General features: G+C 43.3%; 1 long non-coding RNA gene across 2 annotated transcripts in view; it reads right to left on the bottom strand.

Annotated features, from left to right (window-relative positions):
• LOC135057574 (uncharacterized) overlaps positions 1-27,043 on the bottom strand; it is a 228,517-nt gene that overhangs the window by 88,553 nt on the left and 112,921 nt on the right. The window contains exons 2-3 of one of the 2 annotated variants that reach the window (XR_010244211.1): positions 21,326-21,446; positions 14,344-14,479 (exon numbers count right to left, since the gene is read on the bottom strand). This is a non-coding gene — a long non-coding RNA (uncharacterized LOC135057574). Of the gene's footprint in view, positions 1-14,343; positions 14,480-21,325; positions 21,447-27,043 lie in introns of those variants that run through there. The other variant, XR_010244210.1, reaches the window with a different exon arrangement.

Genomic DNA, 27,043 nt, shown 5'->3' with positions numbered 1-27,043 from the left:
CTGGTGCAAAGTGTATAACGTGCTTTACCTGGTGCAATGTGTATAATGTGCTCTGCCTGGTGCAATGTGTATAATGTGCTTTACCTGGTGCAATGAGTATAATGTGCTCTGGCTGGCGCAAAGTGTATGACGTGCTCTACCTGGCGCAGTGTGTATAATGTACTTTACCTGGTGCATAGTGTATAAGGTGCTCTACTTGGTGCAATGTGTATAACGTGCTCTACCTGGTGCAGTGTGTATAATGTGCTCTGCCTGGTGCAATATGTATAATGTGCTTCACCTGGCGCAAAGTGTATAATGTGCTTTACCTAGTGCAATGTGTATAATGTGCTCTGACTGGTGCAATGTATATAACGTGCTCTACCTAGTGCAATCTCTATAGTGTGCTCTACCTGGTGCAATGTGTTTAATGTGCTTCACCTGGCGCAAAATGTATAATGTGCTTTACCTAGTGCAATGTGTATAATGTGCTCTGCCTGGTGCAAAGTGTATACCGTGCTCTGCCTGGCGCAAAGTGTAGATGTGCTCTGTCTGGCGCAATATGTACTACATGCTCTACCTGGCACAGTGTGTATAGGAGGTTTCTTCCTGGTGCAATGTGTATAAGCAGCACTACTGTGTGGTGTAATGTAAATTGGCACTATTATGTGGCCACGCCCCTTCCCCACAAAACCATGCCCCAAAAATTCTGCTGCGCGCTGCAGGCGCGCACTTTCCCTACCTAAATATCGTCAGGCCTTCTGAGCAGTAATCCCATTCACTTGACAGACTCCACCCCCTCAACAGACCCCACGCCTATTAGGACTGCTTCCATAAATTTCCCGGACTGCTTTTCGATCCCAATCAGCCCCTGACAGAGGCTGTGTGCGCTGAATGACAGGGTCGTTATGCATGCAGATACAGTATGCAGCGTAATGACAGTGACTGTTCCAACAACTGCAGCTATCGATTTCGACAGCTGCAGGTGTTACTGCCCATACACCACAGCCAGCAGCAGCGGGTGCCTGCTCCGAGCTGTATGTGAGATCTCCCTTAAGTAGCGAGATCTCGCGCATGTGCCCTGGAGTCAGCCAGGGAGAGAGACACAACGCATCAACACTAAGCTAATGCGCTGTGGGCTCAGGCAGGGATCAATGGAGGAGGGAGATTTACTCCACCGCACCAGGAAACAAGATGTTCTTACATCCTGTTGATGTACTACTTTCCTGCTTCACCTCAGTCAAGGGCAAATAAATGTATACCATTGCGAAGAAATGCAGGCTCCCACAGGAGAACGTATTGGATCGGATGGTGATGGTACACAGTGTACATAAGGCCTCTAATATTTCTTGAAAATGGCAAATTTTGTGTCAAGGATCATACCAATGGGACAGATTTTTAGCCAAAGGTTGGCTAAGATGACTGATAGTGTGTGGCACCTATTGCACTCTGTTATGGTTAGAGAACATAAGAGACTTTAAAGGTATTATTCTTACAAATTTTGAATGGGAGGTTAGTGTAACAAACAGAAGGTTACTGACAATAGCGGGATTCATTTGTAGAAGAGGCAAGATTTGAGACATATTTTCAAGAAAAATTATACAATGGCAGATGACCAGTAGATTGCAAGGTTGATAGACAATATGTACAAACTGGATAATTTTAAATTCTTTGGAAAGAAGAGTTATGGAGAAAATTACTTCAGGATTAGAGAGTATATTTTCAATGCAATGCAGTGCTGTTACGGTAAAGAATTGTCTTCCTGTTGCCAGTCATTGGGGGTAATTCAGTCTGGATCGCTGCAGCGGCAGTGATCGCAGTCTGAATCACTTTGAGGAGTGAGCCTGCGCACCCCAGGAGCCCAGTGACAAGCTAACAGCATCTTTGTGCTGCGATCGCCTCTGTCGGAATGATAGGCAGAGGTGGTCACGGGGTGGGAAGGGGCGTGCCAACATTGTTAGAACGCCGTTGGCGGGGTGTGTCCGGACCGTTGCAGGGGCAGGCCGCGGCTGCGTGACATCACACGCAGCCGCGGCGACCTGGGACCCATCGAATAGGTGCCTGCCAGCGTGCAGGAGCTGCACAGGCAGGGAGCTACTCGCCACGTGTGAAAGCATCGCCACCATGCAATGCTTTTGCACCCATGCAGGGGGGGCAGGGCCTGACATGCGGGGCGGACTAGCTCTGTGCTGGGATGGGCATGTCAGAGTAAGTGATAATAGATGTGCTAAATTTAGCACATCTACGATCAGATCCGAATTACCCGCATAGTCATTAACTTGTAGTAAGATCATGTTCTGTTTGTACACAAGAACTTTTTTTCGTATTCTAATCATGTGCCAGGGGTTGAGAATTCTAGATTGACAAGTTAAGTTTATTGGTGCAAATGGAAAATAAACAATCATGACTGCATTTTCCCATGGCTTCTTCGGTTTGTGGGTTATACAGTAGTCCGCAGTGGGATGGTCACTGGAAGGCAACGCATGTGCACTGACTGGTACAGAATGGAGTGAGTGGCAGAGCTGCAATGACCACGCATCTAGGAATACTGGTCTGTTTCCTGGAAAATTTGGTGTCCAAGCGGACAGCAATGTCCTTGGGGAATTAGCATCTGGTTGAGATCGTCTATATTTCAGGGGAAAAAGTTCCTGATAAAAGAACTGACAGTAGGCCAGGTTATGCAAAGGGCAAGGTGAAAAGTGATGTTAAGTGATAGGTGTCTTTTGAAAATATGAAGGTAATAGAGGTAGATTTATACTTAAGAAGTTTAGTTATCTTGGTTGGCTCCCTGGCATTCTATGGAAAATTGAGAATAGAGAGGTTTACGCGAGTTGGTTTAACCACTTAACTGGCATGGTCAGATCACATGCGACCGCACCGCCCCACTGTGTTCCCCAGTTTTTGATAAGAAGATCCGTTCTGCAGATATTCATAACATAGTATTTAAATATTAAAAAAAAAACTTTTAAACTTTATAAAATAAAAACATTCAAAAAGAAACAATTTTACTGTGTTTTATAAGGGAAACTTGTCAGTTAAGTGGTGGATAAGGAAGCGCTGACAGGAGGCCTTTAGGACCGGACCAGGATTCAAATGACCAGGCTGACTGTGGAGTTTCTGCATAGTTGTAAGCATTTCCAACTAGAAGGAGGGGCTGTGGGCCTTTTAGTAAGGACGGAAACCATAGAATGGCCTGGTCAAATGGTGTTCAGGGATTCAGGAAGGAGTGGAAACAGCAGACTGCACTTGCTTGAGGAGTCAAATCTGCTTGCTGTTTATGTGGGTAACCCTTTGTGGGTAAGGAAACATAGTATTAATACTATGATTCCTTACCCACAAAGGGTTACCCACATAAACATTATGGAAAAGGTACCCCCAAAGACAAGGAGATTATGGTATTTGGTGTGGCAGATAACGTATACAGACCTATAGCAAGCAACTGGGTAGAAGTCGAGTGTGGCAGTTATAACTTTCTTTGCATAACTGTGGCAGTTAGTGGCGAGTGATAGATAATATTTAAATGAGGTAAAATTAAGTTATAAAATGACATATAAAGTATATACATTGGGTATATATGGAAAAACATCTTTACACACAAAGATGTAAATATGCAAGTCAAACCGCTTTATCCATTTAGATATGCAATGAAAGCTGTGGCCAATCTGAATCCACAGACGGTTTGGTATTAATTCTTGATGAGTTATAGATACAATCATTATGTGAGTGGTGGGGAAGAGCGTAATTAATGCTGCACAGACATTCTAACTGACTCCAGCTAGTGTGGGTATAAGCTACTGTGAGTGGATAAGAGGAGACATCCTGGAACATTTACAGCAATAAAGACTTATATATTGGTATGAGATTTAGTGAAGTGATAGCAAGAAGAAAGGCTTACAGTAGTTATTGATTAGGTGCATAATGGGAAACCAAGAGGCTTGAAGACTGAGTGAGAAAATAATAATGAAAAAAAAAAAAACTTACTGAGAGGGTTATTTAAATAATTTATTAAAACTAAAATTTTAACAACAAATTCAGAGATTTGGTGCTTAATTTTTCTCCATCACATACTTGAAACTGTCTTCCCTAGAGATGGCCAAACAGAAGGCAGACAAATAATAATTACCCAACTAAATGAATTTGGGTTAACTACCACATCACAATATGTACACTGCCTTAATTAGACTGGCAACCTTTACAGGAGCCAATAGGTCCAGTCAGGTCTCTGTAAGAGAATGCTGAGAATTCATGCTGCTATGGCATGTAGTTTGGGTGCTTAAGATGCAGTAATTCTTTACCTACATGTCAATTTCAGCAGTAAACATGTGATCATTCATATCCTATTTACTGGGTATATTTAAGCCTTGGTTCCCACTCTTGACTCCTCTGAAGGCTCATTATCAGCTAGCATTTCCAATAATGGTGTCTATGTGTATGTACAAAGCAGAGGACCGATACATCTGCTGCTACGGCTGTAAAGAGAAGAGACAGATGGAAAAGAGTTGCAGCTGATAGGGTAAATGATGAAAGCACACTGACTAAGACAAACACAGTACACGTTACAAGACCTTCCTAATGACCATTCAATTAATTATCAACAGCAACAAGCTTCCTTCTGTTGCCATGGCAGAATTAACCCTTTGTGTGTAGACCCATGAAATAGTCTGTGTTGTATATAACTAATAGAGTTACAGTAGGTTAACTGCTTACTTGTTTACAGGATGTGTCACAACCATAATTGATACAAACATATTTAAATTCACAAAACATATTTAGAAATTGTCACATCAGTTACCTAGTTTATTGTTAGGGGATTCTGTAACACATATAGGGCTACTAAGCCTTGGAGAGAGATAAAGTACCAACCAACCAACCAACCAGTTCGTAGCTGTCATTTTTCAAACACAGCCTGTGACATGACAGTTAGGAGATGATATGCTGGTACTTTATCTCCATAAACTTTATCTCTCTCCAAGGCTTAGTACATAGACCCGATGGAGACCAAATGTTAATAAAGTTTTATGAATTATTGATATCTAATAATAACTATTTACATATAAACATTACACTGTATATTAGCAACAAGTTAAGAAAAGTCAGCTATAGATTGGTATCCACTACCTCAAACAATACACAATATATTACTGTTACAGCTGTACACAAAGGTTTGTGGTCAAATTGCATGTTTCATTGAATTTCTCAAATTAAGCCATATGAATACAATTCCAGAACGTAGCTGATTCAAACCATTTCTGATCCCTTAAAGCCCTGATGCCTTCTCTTAACAACCATGAGCACCTCTCAGCAGCTAACTGAGGACTTGGAATTTTAGGTAACTAAGGGGGACATTTACTAAGCAGTGATAACAGCGGAGAAGTGAGCCAGTGGAGAAGTTGCTCCATCAACCAATCAGCAGCTCTGTATCATTTTCTAATATGCAAATTATAGATGTTACTTCAGTGCTGATTGGTTGCCATGGGCAACTTCTCCACTGGCTCACTTCTCCGCTCTTATCACTGCGTAGTAAATATCCCCCTAACTGTCTTGTCCAATATTGAATCTCCATCCACTGTGTCGTTGTGACTCTGACCACAATTTTAGCTCTATTATTCTTCAAATATATCTCCTATACAAGATATGCATCAAATCTCTAGAAATAAAGTGGAGAGAGATAAAGTACCAGCCAACTAGCTCCTAGCTGCCATGTTACAGGCTGTGTTTAAAAAAATGACAGGAGGTTATTGGTTGACAATTATTGTCAACACCTTATCTCTCTTCAAGGTAGAGAGGTGCGGCGGACACTTTTCAGGTTTTGTGTTTTGGTTTTGGATATGGATCTCCGTTAGTGTTTTGGATCTGGATTGCTTTTGCCAAAACCACCCTTTCGGGTTTTGGTTTGGAATCTGGATTATTTTGAAAAAAAACATAAAAACAGCTAAAATCACAGAATTTGAGGATATTTTTGATCCTACAGTATTATTAACCTCAATAACATTCATTTCCACTTATTTCCAGTCTATTCTGAACACCTCACACCTCACAATATTGTTTCTGCAACGGGGTACACTGTGATTCCACAGGAAATTACATTGGGGTGTAGAGTTGGATATTGATCCAAGGCACCAACAGGCTGAAAGTTTTGACTGTTCCCAGGATGCATAGAGCCGCCTCCTATATATCTCCACCTCCAGGCACTGGAGCTCAGTTTTTAAACTGGTGCCTGCAGTGCAGGCTGCTAACAGGAGGGGGGGACTCTGCCCTAGGCAGCCCTGAAAAGATCTTTTTGAAGAAAAGAAGACTACAAGGGCCGCAGTCTGACTTATCGTGCTGCGGCTCCCTCACCTCCCCCAGCGGTGCTGTATACTCCCGCGCCCTGGTTGCCGGATACTTACAGCGGAGGGCTCTGGTCACTTCAGGCCACATCTTCAGGAAGTGGTAAAAGGGTCCCCCAGGCAGTACCCGCTGAAATCACGATCCGGTGCGGTTTCCGGAGACGGACCGCGCACGCTGGCGTGGACACTGTGGCCGTACAGGGACCCCACTAGACCACCAGGGCAAGGGGCACAGGTCGGATTTCTCATAATCCGTTTCTATAGGCCCCACAGTACCCGGTGGTGAAGTCCAGCAGAGTCCAGGCGCCATTTACTACAAATGTTCCCACCCTGGAGCTGCATCTCTCTTCTCCCTCACTCCCTGTCAGCGTTTGGGAGCCATTTCAACAGAGCTGCACTGATCCTGGGACTGCTGGACAATGTCTCCTCTGTAAAGACGCCTGCCTCATCAGCGCTGTACATTTACAGGACACTTAAGTATTCTACATGTCGTTTAGACAGTGTTAGTTAACTACAGGGATATTTAGTACAAGTATCCTGTGATATACATCCAGTCTTTACTGTGCATTGTTATAGCTGTATACATACATAGCTTTACTTAGTAGTCCAGTTACTTAGTATTGCTAGTCCAGTGCAGTTTTATTGTTTGTAATAATTTCTGCATTGTACATGTGACTGTGTGTGCATATAGCTGCTGTGTGGTCTCTATTCTGTGTACCTCACACATACTGCTATCCCTATATTCTGTACCCTGAAGGGGGCTAAGTGCATCAGGGATCTCATATAGTGTTTCACAGGGTATACTACTTTGGTATTTTTCTCTGTGTGTTTCAGTCACCATATACCTCTTAAATTCTCTGTTTGTGCTCTGCTTTGCAGTCACACTATACAGGGTTTTTTTTTTGTCAGGTACTTTGCTGGTTATATTGTACTATTACACCCTAAGGTTGCGCTTCCAAATAATCTCTGCTAAACAGGGCGGTAGATCCATGGCTGATCCTGCACCATGCAGTGCTGATGCTACGGATTGCTCGGAGGAAAACATTGCAGCTGAGGGTTCAGGTACCAGGGGTTCTATACCCCTCAGTCAGTCTGCAGCAACGGGGGCACACCAAGACCCACCTTGGGCTGCCTTTTCTAATTTACTGACGCTTGTAACTAGACTGGCGCCCCCTGTGGGACCTCCTGTGCCATTACAGCCACATATTGTCCCTGCAGTGGGCAGATAATCTGTCCACTCAGTTACAGCAATTAAATCAGTCTTTGGCTAAACCAAAAACCTAACCCTCGCCCGCATAGGACCAAGGGGTCTCCTGAGTGGGCCATCACTTCCTCACAATCCACACATGTTTCGGATACTTCATCCGATGAAGATGGCGTATATACTGATCCCTCAGACGCTGATGCAGATGCTTCTGATGGGAATCTATTACACTGGTGGGATGTTCCTGACCTCTTGGAGGCTATCAGGCTGATTCTTCAAATTGATGATGAAGCAGAACCTCCAGATACCTCTAAGAAACCTGATAAGTTCAAACGTCAGAAGGTTACTAAATTAGTTTTACCCCATTCTGACCATTTGGTTGACATACATCAGGAATCCTGGGAGTATCCAGGTAAGAAATTCTCCCTGTCTAAGAAGATGCTAGCTTGTTATCCCCTCACCCCTCTCTGAAGGAACCGATGGATAAGCGTGTGGAGAGTTGCTTGAAGTCTATTTACACTCTTGAGGGAGCTGTGCATAGGCCCACTAATATGGCTTCTTGGGCTACAAAAGCTATTGAAGCCTGGGTTCAGGAAGCTGAAGCGAAACTACAGTCTGATTTTCCTGATAATGCTAGACAGTGTGTTTCATATATTATCACAGCCTCTCATTATATTCAGGAGGCGGCATCTGATGCCAGTGTCCTGGAGGCCAAAGCGTCTACTACGTCCATTCTGGCTCGCCGGATTCTCTGGTTGCGGTCCTGGTCTGCAGATCTGGACTCTAAAAAGACCTTGGAGGTGATCCCCTTTAAGGGAAACATCCTTTTTGGGGAAGATCTAAACAAGATTGTTGCTGACTTGGCATCTGCTAAGACTGCCTGCCTGCCTAGTACTAATCCTTCGGCTCCGAAGGCTAAAGGTACTTCCTTTCGCTCCTTTCGACCTCCAAGTAAATCAAAGGGTCAGGCGTACCCGAAACAAGCTCGCACTTCCAAATCCACTAAGCCCAAACCTAAACGTTCCTGGGCTGGCCGTCAGCCTGCTTCCAAAACAGACAAGCCTGCTGCATGACGAGGCGGGCCTTCCCCTGGTGGACCCCAGGGTGGGAGGCAGACTTCTGCGGTTTGCTCAGGTATGGTTACAGACCACTTCAGATGCCTGGGTAAAGAAAGTCATCACTCACCGATACGCCATCTCTTTCAAGAAACGTCCCCCTTGCCAGTTTTGCTCAACAAACATCCCTTCGGATCCGGTAAAAGCAAAAACTCTCCATTTTGTGGTACAATCCCTCCTGGACACAGGGGTGATAGTGCCAGTGCCTCTGGCTCAGAGAGGCAGGGGGTACTATTCAATGTTGTTCCTAGTTCCAAAACCTAATGGGTCCTCCCGGCCAATTCGCAACCTCAAGTCTGTGAACAAATTTGTGAAGGTTTCCAAATTCCGTATGGAAACTCTTCACTCTATTGTTCTGGCCTTAGAGCCCATGGACTATATGGTATCTCTGGACATACAGGATGCTTACCTGCATATACCTATTGCCATGTTGCATCAGCAATACCTGCGGTTTGCTATTGGCAACCTACATTTTCAATTCCAGGCCTAACCTTTTGGTCTGACCACGGCTCTGAGAATCTTCACCAAGGTCATGGCGGTCATGACGGCTCTGCTCTGCCGTCAGGGTATCAGGATCCTGCCATTTCTGGACGACTTATTAATCCTGACAAACTCTCCAGAGGTTCTCCTCTGTCATCTGGAACTGACGGTCCAATTCCTGCAAGCCTACGGGTGGCTCATCAACTGGAAGAAATCCTCACTGGTCCCTGCTCAGAGCATGGTGCACCTGGGGGCATTATTGGACACCCACAACCAACGGTTGTTCTTGTCTCCAGAGAAAGTCCTGAAACTTCAGGACAAGATAAGATACTTCTTATCTCGTCCACTTGTGTCGATACACTTCGCGATGCAAGTACTATGCCTCATGGTGTCAGCTTTCGACATGATGGAGTACGCTCAATTTCATTCCCGCCCTCTGCAGAGGTTAATCCTTTTCAAATGGGACGGCCTGCCACACCGGATCAGGACTCACATGATCTCCTTGACTCCGGAGGTTCACCTGTCACTGACCTGGTGGCTACAGGACCAGCAATTGAGCAGGGGTCGTCCCTTCTGGATCTCCAACTGGGTCCTTCTGACAACTGATGCCAATCTGCGGGGTTGGGGCGCGGCGTTCAAGCAGCACTCTCTTCAGGGTCGGTGGACCAGGGAGGAATCTCTCCTCCCGATAAACATTCTGGAGTTGCGGGCAGTGTTCAATGCTTTGAAACTGGCCCTGCCTCTGGTACAGAACAGGCCTGTTCAAGTACAGTCAGACAATGCCACCACGGTGGCGTACATAAATCATCAAGGTGGCACTCGAAGCTGCATGGCAATGATGGAAGTGTCAAAGATTTTTCTTTGGGCAGAATGCCATCTGCCAGCCATATCGGCAGTGTTCATTCTGGGGGTCCTCAACTGGGAAGCGGACTTCCACAGTCATCAGGACGTACACGCTGGAGAGTGGAGCCTTCATCCAGAAGAGTTTCAACTTCTAGTGGACAAGTGGGGCCTACCAGATGTGGATCTGATGGCGTCTCGACACAATCACAAGGTTCCGATTTTTGGAGCAAGGACAAGGGATCCTCAAGCAGCGTTCGTGGACGCGCTAGCAATTCCATGGAACTTTCGGCTGCCATATGTGTTCCCTCCGGTGTCACTCCTACCCAGGGTAATAAGGAAGTTCAAGCAAGAAGGAGGAATACTACTTCTAATCGCTCTGGCGTGGCAGCAGATGGCATTGGTTCTCAGACCTGCAGGGTCTCTCGATAGAGCGTCGTCTTCTACTTTCGCAACGCCCAGACCTCCTTGTTCAGGGCCCTTGTGTCTACCAGGATCTGGCCCGACTGGCTTTGACGGCGTGGGTCTTGAAGCTTCATTTCTGAGGGCCAAAGGATTTTCTGAGGCAGTCATTCAAACTATGTTGAAGGCCCCTAAACCAGCTTCTGCTCGGATTTATCATAGGGCCTGGAATTCTTACTTCACCTGGTGTGCGGCTAAGAATTATGATGCATACAAGTTCAGTACTGCCAAACTCTTGGCTTTCCTGCAACAGGGCCTGGATTTAGGCCTTCGTCTGGCCTCCCTCAAGGTTCATATTTCTGCCTTGTCGATATGGTTTCAGAGAAAAATTGCGACTCTGGGGTAAATTTACTAAGATTGGAGTTTTATTTAAGATGGGATGTTGCCCATAACAACCAATCAGCTTCTACTTCTCATTTATCTAGCACCTTCTAGAAGATAATACCTGGAATCTGATTGGTTGCTATGGGCAACATCCCATCTTAAATAGAACTCCCATGTTAGTAAATTTACCCCTCTGCCTGATGTTCATAAATTCACTCAGGGTGTTTTACGGATTCAACCTCCCTATGGCTCCTTGGGATTTGTCGGTTGTTCTGGATGCCTTACAAGAGTCTCTGTTTGAACCTCTTGAGTCTGTGGACCTTAAGTGGCTTACTCTTAAGGTCTTGTTTTTGCTGGCTATTGCCTCTGCTAGACGGGTTTCAGACTTGGGTGCCTTGTCCTGTCGGTCACCCTTTCTGATTTTTCACCGTGACTGGGCGGTTCTTAGAACTCGCCCTGGTTATCTGCCTAATTGGTGTCATCTTTCCACCTTAACCAAGAGATTGTGGTTCCGGCCTTTACCTCTCCTGGTTTATCCTCCAAAGAGTGGTCTTTGGATGTGGTACGGGCTCTCCGTATTTATGTGAAGAGAACAGATTCGCTTAGGAGATCTGATTCTCTCTTTGTTCTTTTTGGTTTTCAAAAATGTGGCTGGCCTGCTAATAAGCAGACCTTGGCCAGATGGATTAGAATGGTGATTGCACATGCTTATGTACAGGCTGGCCTTCCAGCTCCTGCTAACATTAAAGCCCATTCTACTCGATCTGTTGGACCTTCTTGGGCGGCCCGCCGTGGTGCTACACCTGAACAATTGTGCAAGGCGGCTACGTGGTCCTCAGTGAACACGTTCAAAAGGTTCTATGCCTTCGATACTTCTGCCTCCCAGGATGCCTCCTATGGATGCCGGGTTCTTGTGCTCGCTACAGTGCGTCCCCTCCCATGAGGAACTGCTTTAGGACATTCCCGATGTAATTCCCTGTTGAATAACAACAGTGTACCCTGCTGCAGAAAAGGAGATTTATGGTAAGAACTTACCTTTGTTAAATCTTTTTCTGCAAGGTTCACTGGATTCCACAGGGCGCCCACTCTGACACACTTAGCTTCTTTGGGTTTGTATGGCATTAGCCGCTGGTACCTTCTTCTGTCGTGAGAATGTAAGTGTATGTGGCTACTAACTGTTGTCGTCTCTCTTACCTGCTACTGCTTTGGACTGGTTAACAAAACTGAGCTTCAGTGCCTGGAGGTGGGGATATAGAGGAGGCGGCGCTGTGCATCCTGGGAACAGTAAAAGCTTTTAGCCTGTCGGTGCCTCGGATCAAGATCCAACTCGACACCCCGATGTACTTCCCTTTGGAATCCAGTGTTCCTCGCAGAAAGAGATTTAACAAAGGTAAGTTCTTATATAAATCTAATTTCTTAGGCAAAAAGGTTGCACCGAGGGTAGCTGGATGACTAAGTTAAGCGACACACGTGGGTGGCACAAACACCTGGCCCATTTAGTAGTGGCACTGAAGTGGCAGACAGGATGGCAGTTTTAAAAACTAGGCACTGAAAGAGCACTTCATGCAAATAAAAAAAAAAGGAGGTGCAAGATGGAATTGTCCTTGGGCCCTCCAACCCACCCTTATGTTGTTTAAACAGGACATGCACAGTTTAATAAACCCATCATTTCAGCGACAGGTGGTCCCCCTGGAAAAAGCTTGCCAACTTCCCCGAATCATAGCTAGCTACACACATACCACCTCCATATTTGATGACTTTTCACATTATGAGAAGAGGCAAGAGGAAGAGGACAGTGTCAAGAAGGTGATTAAAATTCACATTACTGGACAAACTGAAAAACTAGGGCCAAAGCCTCTGAATTTGTACCCCCTTCTCCATTTTCAGGAATTAAGATTTCTTGATGGAATGTAAATAAAATGCTGTATACCACAGGATCAAGATTGGATATTTCCCCCTCCACGGAGTCTGGAGACTTATTTTGTGAAAATCTTGTGGGTTTCTTTTTTTCCATTTTTTTTATTGCTTTTTTATTTACATATTTTGTGGTAAATGCCTTATTTTTGTTTTTCACAGCTCCCAGTTACACGCATGTCAGCATACCTCTGTGTCCCAGTTACACGCATGTGAGCATACTTGTATGTCTTGTTTATTTTATTCATATTTTATTTTTAAATAAAGCAGCCCCTTAGATGTTTTAGCAGCCTCTCCTGAGCTCCCACAGCAGCCCCGGGGATGGGGCAAATTGAGTTTGGGTGGGTTTGGTAAAGTACTAAGCAGGACTGTGCAGTGAATTTTTTGTTATTGAGCCCCTGCCCTAGTGGAGCTCACCACTCTACAGTCCAAACTCATTTCATACTATAAGTAGGACTGTGGGAGGAAGCAATGCTAACCTCTGTGCCCACAGCATGCCTCAGCCTGACATATTCCTGGCTGTAAGACACCATGAGACTCCATACTGGGCCTTTTTCAGTAACTGTTTGTCCCTCATAGGAGCTCCTGGCCCATCTAGTGCTGCAGTGCAATGGAAAGCTGATGCAATGCAAGATCACTGAAACTCTATTCTTCTAAAACCGCAATGTCTTTCAATAACCCTACGCAGCTCTTAGGAAAAGAACCCTGCACAACAAATGTGCATTTTGTAAATAAATAATCCCAAAATGTGGAACATTAATAATACATCAAAATTAAAGGTTGACAATTGGAGCCATTCATTTGAGTGAGTACCCAACATGAAATAATGGAGAAGAACCTCTCTCTAATGCTCCGGCAGAAAATCTCTTTTACCTTTCCGGCAGTTGCGCTGGATTATGATTCTGTCTCTTCTGAGTCACACTGACTTTGGCCACAAATGTGGTCTCATTGGAAAACAAGTCGTCAAAATTGCAATTTACATTTCCACCTTTGCAGCCATGTTTTCACAAATCTGTTTGTGATGTTGAAGCTTATTTCATATTCTGTTAAAACAAAAAGCGGCTGTGCTGTATACCAGGAGATAATAGAGAGATGAGAGCCGGCAAATATAATATATGGATTTATTCACAATGCATAAAAGGTTAAAAGACATTTAATTGTAAACAATAATTAATACGTTTGATAAGCACACCTATTTTGTCTCATAGGGGAGGTCTCTCTTTCAGCCTATATAGCAATTGCTGCAATGGATTCCTTTAGTAATTGTCCGTAGTCACTGAATGCTGATAATATTAAGAATGATACCTGGTTCAATGCAGGTAGCTACAGATGGGGATCTGGGCACGGTGTGCTGTTTGTCCCTCATAGGAGCTCCTGGCCCATCTAGTGCTGCAGTGCAATGGAAAGCTGATGCAATGCAAGATCACTGAAACTCTATTCTTCTAAAACCGCAATGTCTTGCATTAACCGTACGCAGCTCTTAGGAAAAGAACCCTGCACAACAAATGTGCATTTTGTAAATAAATAATCCCAAAATGTGGAACATTAATAATACATCAAATTTAAAGGTTGACAATTGGAGACATTCATTTGAGTGAGTACCCAACATGAAATAATTGAGAAGAACCTCTCTCTAATGCTCCGGCAGAAAATCTCTTTTACCTTTCCGGCAGTTGCGCTGGATTATGATTCTCTCTCTTCTGAGTCACACTGACTTTGGCCACAAATGTGGTCTCATTGGAAAACAAGTCGTCAAAATTGCAATTTACATTTCCACCTTTGCAGCCATGTTTTCACAAATCTGTTTGTGATGTTGAAGCTTATTTCATATTCTGTTAAAACAAAAAGCGGCTGCGCTGTATACCAGGAGATAATAGAGAGATGAGAGCCGGCAAATATAATATATGGATTTATTCACAATGCATAAAAGGTTAAAATACATTTAATTGTAAACAATAATTAATACGTTTGATAAGCACACCTATTTTGTCTCATAGGGGAGGTCTCTCTTTCAGCCTATATAGCAATAGCTGCAATGGATTCCTTTAGTAATTGTCCGTAGTCACTGAATGCTGATAATATTAAGAATGATACCTGGTTCAATGCAGGTAGCTACAGATGGGGATCTGGGCACGGTGTGCTTGGAGGCATCTCTCCTCCAAGGTTAGCGTCTGTGGGCATTGCAGGACACTGGCCGAGGACGCTCGGTCCATTACCAGCCCACGAAGAGAGGCAAACACTACTTTATCTACTGAGCGTGGTGAGACTAATTATTTGATATCCCGGGACTGCTTCAATTGTTTTCTGATCACCAGGTATCATTCTTAATATTATCAGCATTCAGTGACTACGGACAATTACTAAAGGAATCCATTTCAGCTATTGCTATATATGCTGAAAGAGAGACCTCCCCTATGAGACAAAATAGGTGTGCTTATCAAACGTATTAATTATTGTTTACAATTAGATGTCTTTTAACCTTTTATGCATTGTGAATAAATCCATATATTATATTTGCCGGCTCTCATCTCTCTATTATCTCCTGGTATACAGCGCAGCCGCTTTTTGTTTTAATTCTATTCTTTACAACACTCACATAGTGTGTACGGCGGCGCAGTCTCCCAGGAGATCCTTTATTAACACTAATATTAGTTTTTATTATTTTTGAGGCGCTTTTAAGCAGTTATTTGTTTCCTTTATTTCATATTCTGCTCTAGGCTTTAATTTAAACCCAGGATTAAGAACAGCAGCACCCCTGGAATTATACAGCAGTACCCCTGGATTTATACAGCATAGACAGCACCCCTGTAGAATTACACAGCACAGCAGACAGGCAACAGCACCCCTGGACTTAAACTGTAGTGAGGCAGCACCCCTATACTGATAGGACAGAGGGGCAGCACCCCATATAGGGTAGCATCCCTGGAATGATGTGGCAAAGTAAAGACATGCAAGATGGAATTGCCCTTGGACCTTCAAACCCACCCTTATGTTGTAAAAACATGATATTCGCACTTTAACAAACCAATCATTTCAAAGACAGGGTCTGCCAAATGACTGTGGCTGAAATGATTGGTTTGTTTGGGCCCCCACCAAAAAAGAAGCAATTAATCTCTCCTTGCACAAACTGGCTCTACAGAGGCAGGATGTCATCCTCATCATCAGATTCCCCCACCCCTTCAGTGTTTACATCCTCATCCTCACAGAGAAATAATATTCAAACAAACCACCTCATTTAGGCGTCAGTGAACTGCTTACACTATTACACAAAGTTTCTGAACTTGACAATGACTTATAATAAATGCACTGCACGTGACGTATAAGGGAGGATGTTCCTAGGTGGTTAACGTCCTTACCCCTACTTATTATGGACTGACAAAGGCAACAGATGGCTTGACACCTGTTGTCAAGATTTGTGAAGAGGTGGCTCTTTTGACATTTTACCCAGGCATGACAATGCGCTTTTTCATCCCATGGACAACAACTGTCTCCACTGGTGCCTTATTGAAACAACCCACATCACCATCAGGATCCTCATCGTCAACTTCCTCCTCAGCGCCAGCTACACCAATATCTTCTTCATCCTGGTGTACTTCTACAGTGACACCTGATAATGTCGATATTATCTTAGACCGCAAAGCTATACCTCTAAATACACTATTATCGTGGAGCCGCTACGGCCGCTAGGCGGAATACACGTGCTACGCACTTTGTACGCTATTTGCGTACAGAGTCCTGCACGAGGTACGCACTTGGCGTACACACGCCGCACTGAGTGTACAGAGTACACACAGCGAGCGCACACACACTTGATAACCTTTAAACCTTGTTAATGATACAATGTAATGATTTGCTTACACTTTAAACCCTTAATAGCAAAGTACTGCAATGATGTTATACCTTAAACCTTAAGTAGCACTGACGGTATAAAGTAACCGCAGTGCGTACACCTTACCAATACCTATACACCTTATACAGATAAATACACTCTAAAGCCCATGCAGGAAAGTGAAAACACAACACTGATTTGTAGTTGCAACCACAGGGTTCTAAGGCCACCGCGGATTTGTTCCAAAAGGTAAAACAATACAAATCATACACTACAGGCTAACAAGTAAATCTAAACAGAATAATGGCTACAGAGAATGTACAAACGTGAGAATGTTCGCAAGCGCAACCCGAGTCGGTCCTCCGCTGGTCATACAGATAGCGTTCAGAGTCTTCTGACCGGCCAGGCAACAATGGGCTTTTTATACACAACATGCATACACAATACAATGGTCACTGTAATCTCATTGTCCATTGGACACAGGGATGTGTCTTTACATTACAGAAGAGGTCATAGGTGGATTTGAATAGGTGGGCGATGTCTTTCCCCAACTGCTCTTGTGGGTGGTATCCTCTGGATTCCCGCCGCATACATAATAAACAGTAAATACAGTTAATGTTCATATTCTACTTTTGTACATAACTATACGCAGGAACAAGCGATCTTTCTCTAACCAACACCGGAATGTCACCCTCAAAATACCCTACAGCTGGATACTAGACATCACCTTCCAACCTTTATCTGACCCTTCCTATCATGCAAAGGCGAATCTCTATGTCCAGGAACTGTTTGAACTATTAATACTCGCTGACATGGTCTAGGGGAACTATATCTAAAATGTACACTATTTGGGTTAAATATGTAATGTTCTAATAACCCACTATGCGCTCACAAACTCTACCGTAAATGTGCATACCACGCGCTAAGGCGCATGACCGTGAAAAGCTCAGTTACGCAAATTGCAGATATGCGCACGCACGGCAGACCGAGTGCACGCACAGCGGGCATGTGCCTGGGGTTAGTACGTGGGCATGCATTACAATATTTTTCGACTTTGACACACCCTCAATCTCAATATCAGCAACTGTACTGGTGGTGCTCCTCCCAGCACTTGCAGAGGGCGTGCAAATGGTGGTAGGAGCCTTCTATTCCCATACAGTGTTGTGAAGGTCAGGCCTAGACATCACAACCGTGGACACCCTTGGACTCTCCTTGGGGATTTGTGATATCTGTGAACGCACAGTTGTTTTTTCCTGTGCTTTAAGAAGCTTTATTTTTTAAATTTTTCGAGAGGGAGGAGGACTCCCATCTTCATAAGAAGCTGAACCACCAGTCATGAACATAGGGGAAGGCCTTAGCCTTTCTTTGCCACTTCATGTCATGAATGGCATATTGTCAATTTTACGTTTATTATCAGATATTTTTTTTTTCTTCTTAATTTTTGCTTCTTGGTTTGTACATGCCCTCTATGACATTGGGCATTGGCCTTAATAGACGGCATTGATGGAACTGCATCGCAATGTCATGACTGGTGGCAGCAGCAGCTTCAGCACTAGTACTAGGAACTGGAAGTGGTTCCTGATTTTTCACTATTTTTTACTCCAAAAGTTTTGTTCTCCATTTCATAGAACAGCACCCCTTTATTATTACATTTATATTCACTGCACCCCTGTATTTTTACAGCATACAGGACAGTGCCAGTACCCCTGTATTTTCACAACACCCCTGTGATTTTACAGCATACAAGACAGGGCCAGCACCCCTTTATATTCACAGAACCTCTGTATTTTTACAGCATACAGGACAGGGCCAGTGTACATTTATTTTGACAACAGCACCCCTGTATTTTTACAGCATACAGGACAGGGCCAGTGTACATTTATTTTTACTGCACCCCTGAATTTTTACAGCATACAAAACAGGGCCAGTGTACATTTATTTTCACTGGACCCCTGTATTGTTACAGCATACAGGACAGGGCCAGTGTACATTTATTTTAACAACAGCACCCCTGTATTTTTACAGTATACAGGAAAGGGCCAGTATACATTTATTTTTACTGCACCACTGAATTTTTACAGCATACAAGACAGGGCCAGTGTACATTTATTTTCACTGCACCCCTGAATTTTTACAGCATACAAGACAGGTCCAGTGTATATTTATTTTCACAACAGCACCCCTGAATTTTTACAGCATACAAGACAGGGACAGTGTACATTTATTGTCACTGCACCCATGAATGTTTACAGCATACAAGACTGGGCCAGTGTACATTTATTTTCACTGCACCCCTGTATTTTTACAGCATTCAGGGCAGGGCCAGTGTACATTTATTTTCACTGCACCCCTGTATTTTTACAGCATTCAGGGCAGGGGGGGAGCGGTGGATTTCAGTTCTATGGGATCCAAACCCGCTCATCTCTGCTTCAAGGTTTGATACAGCTAAACCCTCTATCTGGATGTTCTTGATCCTCTCTTTATCTCCATGTATAGATATGGACTTAATTTATTTAAAACAAACTAAGTTACAATGAAAAGTAAAAGTCAGCATAAAACTGATATAATGACTCACAGTATAGAGTGGTGCTTGGAAGTTTGTGAACCCTTCAGAATTTTCTATATTTCTGCTTATATTTGGCTTAAAACTACCTCGGATTTTCACACAAGTCCTAAAAGTAGATAAAGAGAACCAAATTAAATAAATGAGACCAAAAAATATAGGAAAATTATCCAATATCACATATCTGTAAGTGGCTAAAGTATCTGGTATGACCCCCTTGTACAGCAATAACTACATGTAAATGTTTCCGGTAATTATTAATTAGTCCTAAACATTGGCTTGGAGCAATTTTACCCCATCCTTCCATACAAAACAGCTTCAACTGTTTTATGTTGGTGGGTTTCCTCCCATGATCTGATCACTTCAGGTGCTTCCACAACATTTTTATTGGATTACGGTCAGGACTTTGACTTGCCCATTCCAAAACTTAAAATGTATTCTTCTTTAACCCTTCTTTGGTCGAATGACTTGTGTGCTTTGGGTCGTTGTCTTACTGCATGACCCACGTTTTCTTGAGATGCAGCTCATGGACAGATGTCTTGACATTTTCCTTTAGAATATTCTGGTGTAATTCAGAATTCATTGCCCTATCAATGATGGGAAGTCGTTCTGGGCCAGATGCTGCAAAACAGGACCAAACCGTGATACAACCACCACCGCGTGTCATGGATGGTTTAAGGTTTTTATGCTCGAATGCAGTGTTCTCCTTTCTCCAAACATAACGCTTCTCATTTAAACCAAAAATCTCTATTTGGACTCATCTGTCCACAAAACATTGTTCCAATAGCCTTCTGACTTGTCCAGCTGATCTTTAGTAAACAGCAGATGGGCAGCAATGTTCTTTTGGAGAGCAACGGCTTTCTCCTTGTAATCCTGCCATAAACACCATTGTTGTTCAGTGTTCTCCTGATGGTGGACTCATGAACATTAACATTAGCAAATGTGAGAAACGCCTTCAGTTGCTTAGATGATACCTTGGGTTCCTTTGTGACCTTGCAAACTATTAAACACCTTGCTCTTGGCGTGATCTTTGTTGGTTGAATACTCCTGGAGAGGGTAATAATGGTCTGGAATTTCCTCTATTTGTACACAATCTGTCTGACTGTTGATTGGTGGAGTCCAAATTCTTTAGAGGTGGTTTTGTAAACTATTCCAGCCTGCTGAGCATTAACAATTCTTCTTCTGAGGTCCTCCGAATTCTCCTATGTTCGTGGTATGATACACTTCCACAACCATGTGTTGTGAACATCCGACTTTGATAGATCCATGTTCTTTTAAAAAGACAGGTTTCCACTCACACCTGATTGTCATCACATAGATTGAATTGAAAATACCTCACAGTAATTTTACCTTCAAAATATATGCTAAGCCTAAAGGTTCACATACTCTTGCCACTCACAGACATTCATTTATTTATTACCAGTTATTTATATAGTGCACACATATTTTGCAGCGCTTTTACAAAGAATATTTGGCCATTCACATCAGCCCCTGCCCCAGTGGAGCTTATAATCTATATTCCCTATCACATGTACACAAACACACGCTCATGCTAGGGTTATTTTTGTTGGGAGCTAATTAACCTATCTGTATATTTTTGGATTGTGGGGGTAAACCGGAGTATCCGGAGGAAACATACACATGTACGGGAAAATATACACAGTTATGAACATGGTAGGATATGTAATATTGGATCATTTTGCTCAATAAAAAAATTAAGCATGTCTAATTTATTTGTCTCATTTGTTTGATTTGGTTCTTTTTATCTACTTTTTTGACTTGTGTGAAATTCTGTGGTAGTTTTAGGCCACATTTCAGCATAAATATATAGAAAATTCTGAAGAGTTCACATACTTTCAAGCACCACTGTATAATACTGTAGCAGAGTGTCACTCACTAACTTAAATATTCCTATAGGACCATGACTGGTAAAACCCCCAAAAAATCTATAGTATACCTATACAGTGTTCACAAAGTAAAAAATATTTTGTCAGCAATAGCCAATTCACATGTCTTAGGAAACAAATTCTTAACGTGGAAAGGCCAGCTTGACAATAATAGTGCAGTGGAGGAGAGACTCAATACTTGCTTATTGTCTCTAGTAGCATGAAGTGTGAAAATTCCTCAGTGTAGTAAAATAATCCTCACCACATACAGAAATCACTCAGGATATTACATGAGAATAATAGACATATTTGCTCACCGTAATTGCCAATCTGATCAGTATTAGATGCAGTACAGATCACTGTAGGATTCTGCCTGTGGAAGTATTTTGTCTGTACCTACCTTGTAGGCTCCGATGCCAGAGATGTACTCATGCTGTGGACACGGTATAGTGGAAAGTGTTGCACCGGTGGCTGACCAAATCGGTTATATTGTTCTTGTTAGGCACTGTAGATCAGCTCTTCTGCAGGAAAACAAGTTAAGCAGGATACTAATGAAGGTCTACATTATTAAAACATATACCACTGGATTATGTTTATTATACAATATATGTGAATTTTCACCGTATTTTTCTGACAAGTAATTTGATGTCTTCAAGACTATACTGAGCATCTAAATAGTTTTGCTTTATTTCTGTTTTTTAATATACATGATCTTGGTTAGCTTAGTTGTCCCTTCAGGTTATAGTGTGATACAGAAATATTTCATCATGTGATCTCTGATCTTTACTAAAGTAACCATTCTCCATGTAGCCTTGTTGTCTCCTCTACTACAGTATGTCCTCTAGCTGGTAAATACTGCACATAGATACATCTGAATTTGTCATTTTTCTTCCTTCTAAATCTGTTCCTTTGCGTTACAATTACTGCGGATAGCATTCCAATTTATCCAGTTCCCCAAGCAAGCTGCTTAGATATACATTTTTACTCTGTAGTCTCATTCACTCCTTACATTCACACAACAACTGTCTGCCATCTACCACTTAAATACATTTTACATATCCATCCCTTTCTCATTCATGATGCAACTACAATAGTGGTGCTTGCGTGCACTAATCAATCATATCTTGGTTACACTACTACACACACTGCTCTGTGGTCTATAAGAAAATAGACTGGCTCCCTTCCAATGAACCATGTACAGTAGCTTAAATTATACAACTTTCCATTTTTCTCCCTTATGCCACAAAACAATCATTGAGCTCAAACTTTTTTTTTTAAACCTCCCTCAATATGTATTTTTGTATACAGGCATATATCTTGCTCCACAAATCTAACCAGTCAGAATTCTAGCCTGTCAGAATTTTGCGAACTCTGTCAACTTAATTATGCACCCGCACTGCTGTTTTCAATCTAATTTCTAACAATTTCCCTGTTGTTTAAACGAAGATCCAAAACCAAATCTGAACTGAAACACTTGAGGGTGGTTTGGAAAAAAAATAACTAAAATACAGACGGTGGTTTGGGTACATCTTTAGTTTTAAAGGATTTACAGGTTAAAACATCTGTAGTTTAAATTTAAAAAATAATGTATTTATTGAAATGTACTGCATGAATTACTATGTACAGCACTGAACATGTTACCCTCATTCACACAATTAATTATGTATGACACATATGATGTAACACTGAGCAGTATTTTAGTGGAAAAGTGAGAGAAGAGGTTCTAAAGTATTAGGAGGTAGGGAGGCCAATCCCAGGATGGTTTTTTCAATCCCTGGATTTAGGATTGAAAAACGCTCAATACCGTGATCCCTGGGATCCTGGGATTGCAGTAGGGATCAGTGTAGGAATCGGGGAGAGTGGGTGTGGAGGGCATTGAGGGAGGATGGGTGCGGAGGGAAGTGAGGAAGGATGGGTGTAGAGAGCAGCGATGGAGGGTGGTTGTAGGGAGGAATTGTGCAGGGAACAGTGATGGAGGGCGGAAGTAGAGAGAAATTATGGTGAGTGCGTGGGGAGCACAGACAGGATGGATGTAGGGAGTTTTCTGCATGCGCTTACCATTAGGCGGGCAGCCATAGATTCACAGACAGCGCCAGCGGCATTTCAAATGTAGCGATGGCCGTCAGCCAATCAGATCTGGCAGTCCAGCAGCCAATCAGGAGCCACTCCTGCGGCCGCTTCCCTGATTGACCACCGGTCTGCCAGCTCCGATTGGCTGGTGGCCACCGCTACATTTGAAATGCCACTGGAGTGTGCCCATGGCTACCCACCTAAAATCCAAATACCCTGCTGCCACCGGGGCCACACAGCCGGGCAGCATCTGAGCCTTATGCTATAGTGCTCAGCGCTGCCTGGCAAAACTGCGCATGCACAACCTAATCCCGCGAATTCCGGGATTGGAGGCTCCAATCCCCGGCATTTTGGGCCAAAATCCTGGGATTGACCTCCCTATTAGGAGTTTGGTATCCTAATCAGAATTTAAACTTTTGTACAGTCATTCATTCTTCATAAACTCCTTAATGGTTGATGAAGGCTGGTGACTTCTGTCATACCATGCTTAGGGGTCTATTTACTAAGCTTTGGAGAGAGATAAAGTATATGGAGATAAAGTACCAGCCAATCAGCTCCTAACTGCCATGTTACAGGCGGTGTTTAAAAATGGCAGTTAGGAGCGTGCTAGTTGTTACTTCATCTCCGCCCACTTTATCTCTCTCCAAGGCTTAGTACATAGGCCCCTTAGAGATGTATCAAGCCTTCTAAAGAGAGAAGCTTTTAACTGTCATTTTATGGAATATACTGTCTTGATTAACACTAGCTAGAAGCTGATTGGATGCTATGGGCAACTTTTCCACTTGATCTTTTCACTTTTTAAAAGGCTTAATACATTTCCCCCTAAACTACTTAAATCTAAATACCAAGAAAATAAAACAACACACAACAACAAAGTATGGTTGAAATGGTCGTCATTATTTATAACAGACCTTATTCAGACCCTGTCATGCTGCGTAGGCAGGGGTCAACCTATATTTGAGGTTTTTGCAATGCGATCGCAATTGAATTGAGATTGCATTGCGGGGTGCCACACATAGCAGATAGCAAAATCTGCGACCAACTCTGAATAACCCCCAACATCCTAAACTATGGTGGCAAAGGCGGCTGTCCAGAATCACCACCAACTACAGAGAATGCAGGTATCAGCAACTATGCACCAGTGGAGAAAATGCTAAACTTCTCAAAATAAGTGCAAAAAGCAAACATGTCCAACAAGGGAAGATAGGCTAAAAGCCCCAGAACACATCCATACCAGACCTCTTTCACCACCTTCTCCTTTGATGCAAAAGGCAAATCAAAAGCAGATCAGAGATTCCCAAGGCAACCCATCCAGATTATCCAAGAAATAGATATCTTAAAATCTCATGTATACCAGTTTGCTGCATCATCCTATTAGCACAGCCACTGCAGTGTTATCACAATAGACCTCCCCACCTTGAGGCACTATCCCTATTGGAGCTCCCAGAATGCTGATAGCAATGTTTGGAAGCACCCAGACCATACGGAACGGTCTTGATGGATATACCCCAGAACACCTCATCAGAAATCTAAGGCTGGTCCAAAATCGACAGGCTAGAGGCACCTTCTTCCAAAGAAGCTCCAAGAACCATCCAACCAGTCACCACTGAAACTGCAGGAGAAGATGCAATGGGACTCATAGCAGGGGTAACACCAGAGATGAGAACAGCAGTCAAAGTGGATAAAACAATTATAACCACAGGGTTTGACAAACAAGGAGAACAGGGGCAGTGCCTAGAGCTGCCAACCCCAAATCCTACTGCAACTGAATCTGAAGCAGTTGTACAACAGGAACCAGTTGTGTAGTGGGAGCATGAGAGGTAGAGGGGCACGATATTGCACAGCTAAGAATGCTGCTAGAGCTTCAGCATGGAATATAAAGGCCACCTCAGTAGCCAAATGGTCAACAATCTACTGACCAGGAGCAACCAAAGAAAGGGTGTAAAGCTGGCAGCCAAAGTAGCTCCAGCAGGGTAGGCATGGGAGCTGTGCTAGCCAGTACAGAAGCGTTGGCAGTCTGGAAAAGGAAGGATATCACAAAGAAATTGTGTACAGATATGACCAGCTATGTGGGCCCTACTTTTCCTACCTCACTGGACATGAAAGGACTGCAGCTGTGACACTGAAACCACCTGCATGATTAGGCACACACAGAGGTCAGATTGCTTAGAATTTAAGTAGAGATCTCTCCGTGTGTAGCCCCCTTAACTACCCTGCAATCCAGGTAGCTCAACAATATGGGCTACAAGTAGAAGGACCACACAGGAGGAACTTCTGGACCTAACAAATGGGCCTGCCACCTTCCCTGCCAGAGGACATGGCTGCATCTACAATCCCTGTAGCAATGGGAAGTGGGAAATGGGAGTTGAAAACAAGGCACGCCTGTGGGCTTCACTCACCGCTTGGGAAGCTGTGCACCTCCCAAATACCTGTTCGGTGGTTGAGTAGGCTCACAATGCAACCTGGATGGGGTGTGGCTCAATAAAACATGGAGAGCAAGAACAGACAAGTGAAAGGTGAAAGAAATTATAGAAACGTTTTTCTCATTGGCCCAATCCACAAAAAAAAAAACCCATAATTAAATAAAAACAACCCTACAATGTCATGAAGACAAACTAATCTTAGCCTCAGACGTACTAACAGCCGTTTGTCAGCAAATTTTTCAATTGCACACACATGGGGGTAATTCAGAGTTGATCGCAGCACCAAATTTGTTAGCAGTTGGGCAAAACCATGTGCACTGCAGGGGGGGGGGGGGGGGGGGGGGGGCAGATATAACATTTGCAGAGAGTTAGATTTGGGTGGGTTATATTGTTTCTGTGCAGGGTAAGTACTGGCTGCTTTATTTTTACACTGCAATTTAGATTTCAGTTTGAAAACACCCCACCCAGATCTAAGTCTCTCTGACCATGTTACATCTGCCCCCCCCCCCTGCACTGCACATGGTTTTCCCCAACTTCTAACAAATTTGCTGCTTCGATCAACTCTGAATTACCTTCATTGTACTAGAAACTCAAAGCTCCAATTTTAATTGCACAGTAATTGAAATTACACATATACAAAGTCACAGATGTAGCACAAAGGAACATAGTGTAAAGAAAGCTGTGGCTATTTGTATCATATTCCTTTTTACATAGATTTAGACTCAGTCGCATACAGTCGTACAAATGACGCAAATCACAGAAGTTTGCGTACTGTAGCAATACAGCTTTGTCGCTTCCAGTAGTTTATTTGTGTGCATAGGACGCACATTTTCAGCAAAAAGCCGCTTTGCACAGTCAAGTTACCTGGGACACTGGACTATATTTTTAACTGAATGCCTTTTGTGTCTAACAAGTAATAAAGAGAATATTTAGCTGCACTTCTTCCAGTGAGATGAAAACACATTAAATCATTGTTATGAAAGGCATGTATGGGATCAGTGGTTGGAGGGTGTGTTGACCGTAGTAGTGCCATGTTAGAGGATCTTGGTGTTTCTAGGAGTTAGCTCTCAATTTAGAAATATATAAATTAGAGATGAGCGGGTTCGGTTTCTCTGAATCCGAACCCGCCAGAACTTCATGTTTTTTTTCACGGGTCCGAGCGACTCGGATCTTCCCGCCTTGCTCGGTTAACCCGAGCGCGCCCGAACGTCATCATCACGCTGTCGGATTCTCGCGAGGCTCGGATTCTATCGTGAGACTCGGATTCTATATAAGGAGCCGCGCGTCGCCGCCATTTTCACACGTGCATTGAGATTGATAGGGAGAGGACGTGGCTGGCGTCCTCTCCGTTTAGAATTAGAATAGATTAGAGAGACACTTGATTTACTAATTTTGGGGAGTATTAGGAGTACTCAGTACAGTGCTGAGTTTTGCTGATAGTGACCACCAGTTTTATTTATAATCCGTTCTCTGCCTGAAAAAAGCGATACACAGCACACAGTGACTCAGTCACATACCATATCTGTGTGCACTGCTCAGGCTCAGGCCAGTGTGCTGCATCATCTATATATATTATATATCTGTCTGACTGCTCAGCTCACACAGCTTATAATTGTGGAGGAGAC

The sequence above is a fragment of the Pseudophryne corroboree genome, chromosome 3 (genome assembly GCF_028390025.1).
Source record: "Pseudophryne corroboree isolate aPseCor3 chromosome 3, aPseCor3.hap2, whole genome shotgun sequence".
Lineage (NCBI taxonomy): Eukaryota > Metazoa > Chordata > Amphibia > Anura > Myobatrachidae > Pseudophryne > Pseudophryne corroboree.
The sequence above is the reverse complement of the archived record's forward strand: the minus strand, read 5'-3'. Positions and strand labels throughout refer to the sequence as shown.